Raw genomic sequence first — 13,565 nt, 5'->3', positions numbered from 1 at the left:
CTACGCCATCAAGTTTTGTGTCAAACTAAAAAAGACGTTCACCGAGACCCAGGACCTGCTCAAGGAAGCCTTTGGGGAAGATGTGATGTCCCGTACTCGGATCTTTGAGTGGAGCAAGGCCTTCAGGGAAGGCAGGGAGGACGCCGATGACGAACCACGCTCTGAGAGGCCGTCGACGTCGAAAACCGATGAAAACATCGACCGAGTTCGCAAATACCTGAACCTGGACCGTCGGACAACCCTCCGGGATATCAGCGAAGAACTTAATTTGACATACTATGCAGTGCAAAAAATTGTGACTGAAGAATTGAACATGCGGAAGGTGTGCGCCAAACTGGTCCCCAAGGTGTTGACCGAGGAGCAAAAGAACTGCGAGTGAAAATGAGTCGTGAAGTGCTGGATTGTGTGTAAGCCGACGAAGAGTTATTAGACAGTGTGATCAGTGGTGATAAAACATGGTGCTACGAGTACGACCCCTCGGTGAACGTCTTTTTAGTTTGACACAAAACTTGATGGCATAGCGTTGGTCAATCTTTGACTCCATTTTCGGCGCTCAAAAAACGTGACCGACGACCAAAACGACGTTCGCGCGGACAGCGATGCTTTCTCAACCGCTGCTCGCAGCGCACTGGGCCAAGTTCCGCTTGAAAGAGGAAGGTCCCGCGCACATTTTCCCCCACCCCTCACATTTTTCGAACTCCAGGGAGTCGCGCGGCGGGAAAAGTTCCGGTACTTTTCAATCACACCCTGTATATTAGTAGGTAGCACTAGCACAGATTGAGATAGAAAAGGAAAGATAGGGAAGATCCTTCGATCATTACATATGATCTCTGATGTCAGCAAACTTCAGTTCTTGAAAATTAACAGTTCTTGCATTATTTGAAGTAGAACGACCTAAATTCCATTTTTCGCATAGGAAATTACAGACATAAGTGTGTTTTACGATTATTAAATTAAACACATCTTTCTTTAATTAAATTGAAATCAAAGGGTGAGATTCAGAGGGCGTCATTTAGAGGGATCAGGAAGGAACAATTGTTCCCACTCTAAGTTTTTGATTTGCATAGATATTATCAATAGAATACTCGTATATCAGTGAAAAATTGCTATTGAAGATGACGAAGATTCTACTGAAGATTTCGTGAACAAAGTTATTGATGTGTATGCAGCGAAGAAGCCAAGGCGAATATGCTTGATTTGGAATCAGAAGTGTGATAAAGAATGAGAACTTTTTGTTAAAATATTTCTATGTATGTTTGTTTTAGGACAATTAAAACATTTTAGATATTTTAAATCTTCTTTTACCAAACTTCTACATTAATAACAAACAGTAATTACTGTAAGTATGAGATAATAACAAAAATAACTACTGTAAATAGCGATTAAATTTTGTCTAAAAATATTTTTATCAGTCTTTACAATTATTTAGTGTTTTAGATAAAATTAAGCGATTACTTTTTAATTATAATCTTACACTGAATATTTATCCGCAATTAGTCTGAATATTAGGTAAGATGTGCATGTGAATGGAATTGTTAAATATGCTACTTTCTTGCAAAAATACAGAAAAACACCCCTCCCCCAGAAGAGTTCACCTCGCCGGGTGAATATGTCTGAATTCAACATTGAATCCAAAGCTACATATTGTAATTTTTACAATATTACTTTCAAACCCTAGGAATGATAACAGCTATAATTTCTTGTGCAGACAGTCAGAGTGAGAGACATTTATAGGGAGGAAACTATTTTTTGTATACCGAACATAATAGTTTTATATTTAGTCTATGGGTCAGTATAGATAAGATGAATATAATTTGGGGGTACTAGATTTCCTTCAAACCACAATTGTATTGGTACCTGAGACCACGAAAAACTATGATGGCCGTCTCGGAACGGTAGCTTTTCAAGATGACGTCGAATCAAAGATGGCGCCCGAGTCGATTTATAAAATTGGCAATATCTCGGCTCCTAATTCTCGAATTTTAACGCTCTTTATTTAAAAAACGATAGCTCAGTATCTTTACAACAAGCATTTTTGTCATCATTTTGCCGTATCTTGGGCGATATATGAGGAAAATAACAAAAAAAAAAGGAATTTCGAAGCGCTTGAAGTTTTATTTAATCTATATTAATCGTAACAACAAAAGCTTTTATGAAAAAAATGCTTTGGACAAAAGAAAAGAGACATTAATTAGCTTTAATTTGATGTATTTGCGAACATTTTATCAATAATACAGCCGAAAGTATCAAGATTTGAATGTTCAGAGGTGCACGCGGCAGCATTGCAATTCAATGTAAACAATGAATAGTGAGGCGGAATGTTTCCATAAACTCATGGAGTTAATGGCATTGTAATTCAGAAAGTATCAGAATCATATTTACCTCTGAGACCTGTATTTAATAATAAGAAGAAAATGTGCAGGGTATTTCACCATTCACCTTTACCAGAATATATTACAGGTAAGAAGATTGAGCCTCCTAAAACTACAACACAGCCAATTCCTGATTGCCTTAGCTTGTTTTAGAATCTAAACGGAAAAATTTTATTTTGGGTTCTAAGTCGGCATTACAACTCTAGAAATTAGAGAGTTAGCTCTTGGACAGGATTTAATATACTAGTCAGGAACGACGTTAGCCAAATCCAATAGCTTATTTGCCTTCCATAAGTCATCAAGCAAGTGACAAGTCAACAGTTTGCGAAATACTGACTGAGTGCAATAGTGCAATCAAATAAAGTCAAGGCTAAATTTGGAAAATATTGCTGTTGTTGTAGATCAGACCATTTTTTCAAAAGCAACAGAAATTAAATGGATACATCTCAATGAATTTGATAGTATTTTCATAATGATGGGACCTTTTCACATAGTTTGTAACCTACTTTCTAATATTGGGAAGTTGTTGGTACTGCTGGACTTATCAGTAGAATCAGAAAGAATTGCAATTGGCTTAATTTGTCAAGTGTTAGACGGAAAACAATACAACCGTCCTGTAAGACTCCACGAATGTGACTACGAAGCCTTAATGAGAATAATTTGGAATGATTTCTTGGATCATGTCAAAGTCGAAAATATTCAGCTTCATTTTACAGTTACAGAATTAAATGAGTTATTTTGTTCATTTGCTGAAAACATATCTCAAAACAGTTTTGAAACGTTGTACAGAAACGACAAAATTAAAGAAATTTTTATTCTTTTCGAAAGCTATCTGAATCATGAGAGACTTGAGAATAGAGTACTTTCGTCTTTCTGGATGTTTTACATAGATTTAGTGGAGTTACTGTTGGGCTTGATTCGAGCTCATAGGGAAGGTTATTGGTTACACTACCTTTTGTGTTTACAAGAAATGATCCCATGGTGTTTTCTTTAGATGAAATGAATTATGCCAGTTACTTATCAATTCAAAGGCTGAACTATCCCAATTGGAAAATACAAGACTTTCCATTTTTGAGTTCTACACGTCTAAAGCTTGGAGACGTCAGAAAATACTGTTCAACCGCAGAATATCGAGCTTCAGCACTTGGAAAGATGCGAAAATTTGTGGAAATCATTCCACACAAGAAATACCAGCATCCGGATCTTCAGAAGACCCGTATTTTTAAAAACGAAGAACAAGTCTCGGCCGTAGTTGAGGTGTAAAATAAGTGGACCAACACTTTCGACAAAAATCTCTCAACATTATGCACATTTCAAAGGCTTAGAAGACATCGGCTTCCGCAAGAGGGGTCGACCGGGTCAACTGACCCCCCTAGAATCTAGTGAGTGCAGGGTAATCTCTAAAATAAGAAGTAATTGTTTCAAATAAAAAATGTACGTATTCTTTTAAAGAAAGAAGGATGTTTATAAAACTGGAGCTTCATATTGTTTAAATACATAAAACATCTTATGTACGCATTTCCACTTGTGTGCTAGATTTATATATACAGGGTGATTCAATAACAACTTACCTGGCCTATATCGCAGCTAATACTGCACGTAGAGCCTTCAAACAAAAAATTGCATTACCAAATCGTATGTGTAGAATGCAATAAAAGTAGTAGCGAGACCAGTGGCGTCTCGTGAATACCTCCAACCGGGGGCAACTTCAAAATTTGAAAAGGAAAGTGGTATAACTGTTGGAATCGTTCGAAAGGACATTAAATGTCATGCAACTTTTAGAGGACTAACTTTGTCATATCATTTCCCATTTAGCCGCTAGAGGCGTTGTTGCAGACTTGTATCTGACTATCCGTAGCAGGCCTTTATCTCAGCTAATAATGCACATAGAGCCGTCAAACAAACAATGGAACTACCAAATCGTATGTGTAGACGTCAATAAAAATAGTAGCAACACCAGTGGCGTATCGTAAATATCTCCAACGGGGGTCATCTGCAAAATTTGACATGGAAACAGGGCTTGGTTGTGCCTCCATTGAAACAAGCGCTCAATGGGAGAAACGTTGAGAAGAAACACATTGGCATATTTCTTCCTCTGTGGCAGCAACACGATTGAAATTACGAGGTCAAAGTAAGATGATGCGAGGGTTTCTGCATGTGGACCCAAAAGGAAGAGTAAATACTTGTCTGAAACGAACGAGACGTACAATAGTACATACGCGGAATCACACCGTGTAAGTGGCGACAACAATGGCGTCAGCAAGAGACCACGACGGTGGAAGGGTACATACTGTAACAGCAAGCAGACGTATATTTGCTGCTGTTGAATGAAGCTGTAAATAGGGAGCCAATGACATACGCAATATTTGAAAAGAGTGGTTTCCGTATGGCTGCGACAGAAGCGCAGTGGATGGAGAGAACTATGATGAGGGACAATGTACGATGCTATAACAAAACGGAAGAAGAAACTATTGGTTGCAACTAGTGTTATAAAATTTCCGGAAATTTTGAACAGGCTGGTAAAAAACCGTTTTTTCCGGTTTCTTTCCGGAAAAATTGGGAAAATAACAAAAATCTTTTTATTAGGTTAGTTTTACTAGTAACGGAAGCGTTTTTTTCGAACGCGTGAAAAATGTAAATTGAAAAATTTCAATATTTTGAATATTTAAAAAAGAAGCATTCGAAAATAAAACTGTTGTAATTATTTTTGAAAATTAATAGTCGGAACTCATTTCCTTTATGTGCCTTTTAGTCGATTACTCCTGGTTGTGCATTAATTACAGAACTTTTTACAATTGCATACACATCTACCATCATGAAACGTTACTGTTGAATCAAATAGAGCTCTTGAATGAAACTGAGTTCTTAACTCCTTCAATGCGTAATTTTCAGATGCGAACCGCTGTAAAAAGTGTATTTTTTTTTTTTTTTTTTTTTTTGGAGAACTGGAATTTGTTACCTTTTAATAACTTTTGAACCTCTCAAGCAATTAAAATGAAATTTTCGGCATTATGATCTTTGTTGCTTCTAATTAGCTACTATAACTTTTCATTGTTGTATTTATGGTTATCATCATCATCATCATCATCATAATCATATGGGTAGGTTACACAAAATTTGGAAATGCCTTAAAAGATCAAGCCCAATTTTTCTGTGTGTTCTCTTGGGGTTCCTAGGTTAGCGCAAACTCGCTAAATATTGTCGGGAATAACATTACTCATACTATGGGCAAGTATATTCGCCATACGCAATTGAAAATAGCCAAAGCAAAACGAAAGCGTATATATACGCCATCCGCACAGCAGGTGCGTTTTGAAGACACGAGTTAACTCACCACCCACATTGAAGGGGTTAATGTGCTCTTTGGTCCGGTGAAATTTTGTTAATTTTAACAAAATTTCTTAAAAGAGAGAGCAGTAGAATAATTTCAATAATACTCATGCACTAAACATATAATTACTATTGTTTAATATTCTAATATACACATTTATATAAACTTTATGTACAAAATTTTACGTAAACAAATACCTGTTTTCTAGTGCGACAAATTATCTATAAGATGAAAGTGACTATATTTGTAACTTAACAAGTCTTGAACCACCAGACTGATCTCGATAAAAATTTTCAACGTAGATGAGGTTCGGGCCTGGGATGGATTTTACCATTTCACTTTGAAACTTGGATGAAGGAAGTTCAGAGATATATATTGAAAATTACCGAACTCATAGTGTCGAACTCATAGTTTTCGGAGCTGCTGAAATGAACATTTCCGATGAAGCTTAAATTCAAATTCTTCACTGCAACTTGAGAGAGGGGGAGGGGAGTTACATAAAATGATTAAAATAATGACCGATATTAGTGTCAAATCCATAGTTTTCGGGGTCGCTGAGATGAACAGTAACTCTTCCGATGCTATTTAAATAAAAATCTGCACAGGGAAGGGGGAAGGGGAGATACATAAAAATGATTGAAAATTACCGATATGAGTGTCGAATCCTTAGTTTTTGGGGACGCTGAGGTGAACAGTGACACTTTCGATGCCGTTTAAATCCAAATTTATCTGGAAGAAGAGGGAGATATATAAAAATGATGCAAAATGATCGATATTAGTGTGAATCCGTAGTTTTTAGGGCCGCTGAGATGAATAGTGACATTTCCGATGCAGTTTAAATCCAAATTCAACGCCGAAACTTTAGGGAGGGGGAAGGGGATGATATATAAAAAATGATCAGAAATGACTTATATTGGTGTCGAATCCAAAGTTTTTGGGATTGCTGTGATGAACAGCAACACTTCCGATGCCGTTTAAATCCAAATTCAGGACCGCAACTTGGGTAGGAAGAGATATATAAAAATGACTGAAAGTGGCCGATATTAATGTCAAATCCATAGTTTTCGGAGTCGCTGCGATGAGGAGTGACATTTCCGATGCTGTTTAAATCTAAATTAATCCACGAAACTTTGAGGCAGGGAGATATATAAATATGATCGAAAATGGCCAATATTAGTGTCGAATCCATAATTTTTGGGGTCGCTGAAGTGAATAGTAACACTTCCGGTGCCGTTTAAATCAAAATTCATGCTCGTAACTTGGGGGCGGGGGAGACGGGAAATATATATAAAAAATGATCGAAAATGACCGATATTAGGGTCGAATCCATGTTTTTAAGGTCCTGAGATGAACATTAACACTTTCGATACTGTTTAAATCCAAATTCAGATCACAACTTGGGGGAAGAGAAGGGGTAGATATATAAAAATGATCGAAAATTGCCGATATTACTGTCGAAACCATAGTTTTCGGGGTAGCTGAGATGAACAGTGACACTTCCGATGCCGTTTAAATCCAAATTCAGCCCCCATTAGTTACTCCTAAAAAGGAGAGTAACATATAAAAGTGACTGATACTAGTGTCGAATTCATAGTTTTTGGGGTCCCTAAGTTCACTAGTGACAGTTTTGGTGCCCTTTATACCCAAAATGAAATTATTCTCCCCCTGCGACGAACGAGTATTCTGCTAGTCTTTAATAAAAACGAGTGGAAATTTCACATGTTAAATTCTTTAATATATTTGTCACTGTTCAAATTTACACACTTGTGCGGTGTATGTGCACATATGTAAATAATAAAGAGTTTTTTTTTTTTAAAAAAATCAGAAATTAGAAAACTAAAAAGTAAAATTAAAAACTGTTGCTTTAAGTATTTTTCATGCTACCGAAATACGTTGTATATATGCTGTAGACACATTACAGCAAATAAGATTAGTATCAGGCGAAGAAATAGTTTTTAAATTATTTTTTCCGGCTTTTGTCAATATTTTTGAACAAAAGATTTTTTCTAATGGGTTCAAAATTTCCGGAAATTTTATACAGCACAAGAAGGATACGTATCTCCATAAAATATATATTTGATTTTAATATAGTGGTATTAACTAAAATGATTCTGGCCCTGTTATTTTAACACTTCCTTGCTATAAAACGGTAACTTTATAAGATTACTTAAGATAATTTAAATGCGTCTATATTAACTAAGCTAACTAGGATTATATTTCTGTATCTTTTGTAGCCATAACTCCATTCTATCACGGTGCTAACTTTAAAGGAGCGGTGCAAATTTAATTGTTGCCACAAAAGTTCCCAATTCTAATACAAGAAACATAACTATTCAATGATATTAATTGTAAACTAGTAAATATAAAATAGTTTTAATTTTAAAAGCATAATGTAGTAAAATATTCGAAAATTTCAATTTTTCCCAATTTTTCCCAACTTTTCCGTTTTTTCCAAGCTCGGGAAAAAACGGTAAAAAACTGTTTTTTTATCCAAAATTTCCGTTTTTTTTCAGACCTTTACAATAGTTGCAACGAAGAAAGACGAACCGAATGTGCTGTTGCCAAAGCATGGAACAAAACATGGGGATAGAAAGCTGAGGCATTGCAATCAAGCCATTGGAGAAAGATGAGTAAAGAGCTACAGAATCAGCTTACCTTCTGCGGGGTGTAGTCGACGCCCCCTGGCTTTCACAAATGTTCAAAGTGATGTCTCCGAACAGCAATACAGAGATTTAATCGCTGTACGTAATTGTGAGCAACAGCTTCCAACTCGGCCACGTTGATGGTCCAAAATGCGGTTGTAATGCGGTATTGCATTTTGCGAATTGTAGTTGGTCGGTTGACATACACAAGATCCTTAATTCGACCCCAGAAAAAATAGTCCATACAAGTAAGGTTGTGACAGTAAAGTTGTGTATTCTTTAACCAACCTTCGTATTCTCAATGTCAATTGTTGCAACTAGCGCCTAGCCAGTCGATATTCGCAGAAGAGCGAAACCATGGAATTTTTCTACCCAGTAGGTGCCTCTTTCCTCAAGATATTTCAGCACCTCTCGCCGAACCGTATTTGGGAAGTTATTTGATCGTTCCCTCACTCACACCTACGCGAAGCTGAATTCCTAAGCAACAGCAGTGGATCATACGTCATAATGTGTATTTTTAATAATTATTATTAATTATTTGTATTACTATGTGCTTTAAAATGATTGATGTACTCTCAACCAAGTGATAATTAATTAATTACTTCTTACTAACGAAGCAGATATATAAAAACTAATATAAGTGTTGTGTTGGAATTCTTTTTTATTTTACCAGTGTATCTATAGCTATACGCTGTCAGAGCAATTATAAGGCGCAGTGCGCAGAAAAGGCGCTAGGAGTTTTTTCTTGGAAGCGTGTCGTGCTAGATGTACTCCTCCGTGATCCATAAAATAACTAACATTTGTTGAATTTGAAATTATCAAATATGTGAAGTTAAAGTTTATTGAATATGTGAACAATCAGTTTTTAAACTATACCTTTGTAACGTCGCATATCATGGAATAAAGAAGAACGCCTAATACTTTTTCTGCAAGAAATAATTTTTCCAGTGATGGTGGAAAGAAGAAGATAAGTACTGTCTTCAGAATCCTCGCGTAATTCTTTGAATTTTCGTAACCTTCTAATTGAAGAAATAGACTCTTCAATCTCCTAGGAACAGTATCTGGTGAGATCTTACCAATTTATTTAATTTTTTTTATCTTAATTAATTTATTAGTGCAATTGTGGTGTTAAAAAGAGGTGAAAAATAATTAATTATTCGAAATTAAATATTCATAATTTAATTGTAATTTCTTTCGTGGAAACATTTCATAATATCTTGTAACACAATATAAGCATTAGTTAACATGGCGGATAGTAATGATATGGAAATAGTTATTAATACGAATGATTGCAATGCATCAGAAAACAAGAATACACATGAAGTTCCTAATGTAAATGGCAATCAACATACAAAAATGCACAGTACTAAAAAAAATACCAGTCCCACAAACAATTATTTCTACTCAGGACCAAACAATTTCAAATGACGCTAGCAAAGCTAATGTAACTATTCGAAATCAATATAATGGTAATCACACGGGTCCATATTTTTATTTTCATCAAATCTAATACAGAAGATCTGGGTCGAAAACATCTCATGACCATAAGTCGTAAACTATACTTAGCAGGTATCGAAGACATCAAAAACTTCGAAACAATAGGTAAAAATCTAATAAAAGTACATTTCCATAAAGGAACATCTGCTAATAAATTTCTAGACCATCCTATACTAAAGGAACAGAATTGGGTTGCTTGTATTCCTAATCATGCAATATACACTATGGGAGTAGCCAAAGAGGTAGACTCCACGGTGGAAATGGATGAACTGTTACAGGAAATCAAATGTGATGTTCCAATAGTATCTATTCGTCGTATATACGGATTAAATGAAGAACGTCAAAAAATCCCCACTTCAACTATAATATTAACATTTAACTCACAAATTTTACCATTTGATATTAAAATTTTCTTCCTAAGAATTAGAATAGAAGCATACATACCAGCTATTCGACAATGTAAACTATGCTTCAGATACGGACATACCGAACGCACGTGCAAGTCGACAAAGCATTTTTGCCATAATTGCTCACTGGAACATAATGCACAGACATGTACTTCAACACCTAAGTGTTTCCACTGTGGAGAACAACACGGAGAATTTTTTCAAGATTGTACAGAAAGAACAAGACAGAAGAAAATAATTCAATTAATGGCTGAACAAAATATTTCATTCAACGAAGCCAATAATCAATTAAGGAGGTCGAAGCCTAACCAAGGCACAATACAATATAGCACTGTTTTACGACCCAATGTTACGAATAAAACAAACTCTGTAAACAATAAAGTCAATACTTTAAACTCACCTGTTCTAATCGAAAAATCATATACAGTAAATAGTTCTTCATCTGCTCAATTAGAAGCAGCTCCACCACCATGGAAGAAAAGAAGGAACACAGACAATATGAACATAAGCGTACAACCGAGATCTCCTAGATTTTCGATCTTTAATGAAAACAATTCTAAGAATTGAATACAAAAGACCTACGTATCTAGTTCTCAATCTGACAAAAGTTACAAACCTAATCCTTTAACAAGAAATAACAGATTCAACTTTAGTCTTGAAAAAGGTAACTTTAGTTCCGAACAAGGACACTTTTCCAAAGATGAGTCTCCATTCTGCCTAGTGCAAGGGGATATGAATAAATTAGATAAAGAAAGATCTGGAAGGAAAAGATATCAAACCAGACAACTTAAATGAATTGAATAATTTAATAATTCAGACAGTAGCCATCACTAAACACGAATCTACCGATATATATTCACAGACCAGTCGTAAAAAAATCCTAAAAAATAAAAATTGCAATAAACCTCCATGGTGGACGATAGAAGCTCAAAAAGCAGTCAATCTTCGACAACAAGCATTCCGCATATTTTGGCAAACACGCTCAGCATCAGATTATTTACATTATGTAAAAATTAAAGCAAGTACAACTGAAATTCTCAAGAAAATTAAAAGAAAGAGCTGGGAAACATTTTGTAATTCTCTCTCGTTTCAAACACCGAAACCTATAATTTGGAATTCTTTTAAACAACGCCTAAATAAATTTTCTACGTACTCGAATACAAAGCATATCGATGATTTTTCATGGATACAGGATTTTCATCGCTCACTAGCGCCTGATTCGGTGAATATGTACAATGCAAAAGTACAGGCTAGTTTAAATACTTCAAATAATACAAATCTTGAATCACATTTTACATTAAAAGAGCTAGATCTGGTTTTGAACAATGTTAAGAAGAAATCTTCGCCTGGCGTAGAAGGAATACAATATTGGCATTATAAACAACTTTCTACTGAAGGTAAACATATATTACTTAATGCATATAATAACATATGGGATACTGGAATAATCCCAAATACTTGGAAAAAGTCATTAATTGTACCAGTGTTAAAACATAACAAACCATGCCATGTGGCAACAAGTTATAGACCCATTGCTCTACTTTCCTGTAGTCTAAAAATCTTTGAACAGATGGTCTTGAACTGATTTCAGTGGTATGTGGAACATCATCATTTACTTCCAATAAATATGTCTGGTTTCAGGAAAAATAGTAGTACATATGACGCAAAGGACCTCTAATCTTAGATATATGGCGTACTTACCAACAAAAACAATTTTTAATTGCAGTTAGTATTGATTTTCAAAAGGCTTACGATTCAGTAATTTTGGATATATTACTTCAGAAAATGATTAACGTCAAAATTCCTAACAAATTCACTAGAATTATATATAATCTTCTATACAATAGACAAGTATATATCAAACTACAAAAAATAATAACTAAAGCAAGATTCACTTCATTAGGGTTATTGCAAGGCAGCAAGCTTAGCCCTTTGCTTTTTAATATATATCTCAGAGATTTATTATTAATGTTACAATCACAAATAAATGTTCAAGGTTACGCAGATGATATTCTCATTTGGAATAATTATTCATCAGTAGAATCAGGAATTAATCATCTTAGTAAAATTCTAAATAATTTACAAGAATGGAGTTTCAGGAACGGTCTAGAAATCAATTGGTCAAAATCATCTTACATAATCTTCACCAAAAAAAGAATTAAAAAGACCCCGAGTCTTAAGATACAGAATAATAATTTAAAATATACGACGAAAATTAAATATTTAGGAATAACCTTGGACCAAAAATTAACCTGAAAAAATCATTTACAATATATCACTAATGAAACTCATAAATATCAAAACATATTAAAAAGTCTATGTGCCAGAAAATGGTGTCTTAACCCATATTTAGTAAATAAAATTCTGAATCAAACTTTAATAGCAAAAATTTTATATGGCAGTATGTTTTATAACAAAAATTTAACCTACTTTTATAACAAATTACAACAATTACAATATCAAGCAATCAGCATTATCTTTTCACAGCCGTCCTACTGTCCAAAAATGCTCTTTTGGACACTACTTTAAACTATCCCATCGAATTTCAAATCTTGAAATTAACAGGAAATTACTTGCTATCGAGAATGGGCAAATCTTCGTCTAACACATGTCAAGCACTAGAGAAGCTATTTTTAATAAATAACAAAAAGAAACTACCATATCTAGATAGATTGCCATGGATATACCACTTATATAGTGTACTCAGACCTATTGGCAAGTGCATATCTAAAGCTCCGTCTATCACACCATATCTGTTTCAATATCACATTAACTTACTTCAAATACCAGCCATAATCCCAAATTATGTACAATTTCATAACAAAGAATATTTACCTGTTCATAAAAATATTTGGCTATATCATAAAGAGCAACTTCCGAAAGACTGTATTTTACTATTCACAGATGGCTCAAAACAAAAAAAAATACCAGTAGGTTTGGCAGTCATAATTCTCCAACTTGAAATAAAACGTCAATACAAATTGCCAAAAAATACCTCCATCTTTGAAGCGGAAGCTTTTGGAATAAGACAAGCTATGATTATAATTAAACAACTAAGGATAAAGATAGCATGCATATGTACTAATGCCTGAAGTGTAATAACTGCAATTAACAATCCCAAATGGACAACTACAACGACATGGAATATGCAAATTAAATCCTGTTACGATACTCTACGACGCCAAAATTATCAAATTATATTATTTTACACTAAAGCACATGTTGGCATAAAATATAATGAATATGTGGATGACTTATCTCGGAAAGCAGTTACGTCAGGAATAACAACTAACATAAAAATACCACATCATAACTT

Source organism: Thermobia domestica, chromosome 12 (genome assembly GCF_964235325.1).
Source record: "Thermobia domestica chromosome 12, izTheDome1.hap1.1, whole genome shotgun sequence".
NCBI classification, from domain to species: domain Eukaryota; kingdom Metazoa; phylum Arthropoda; class Insecta; order Zygentoma; family Lepismatidae; genus Thermobia; species Thermobia domestica.
Note: the sequence above shows the minus strand (reverse complement) of the source record.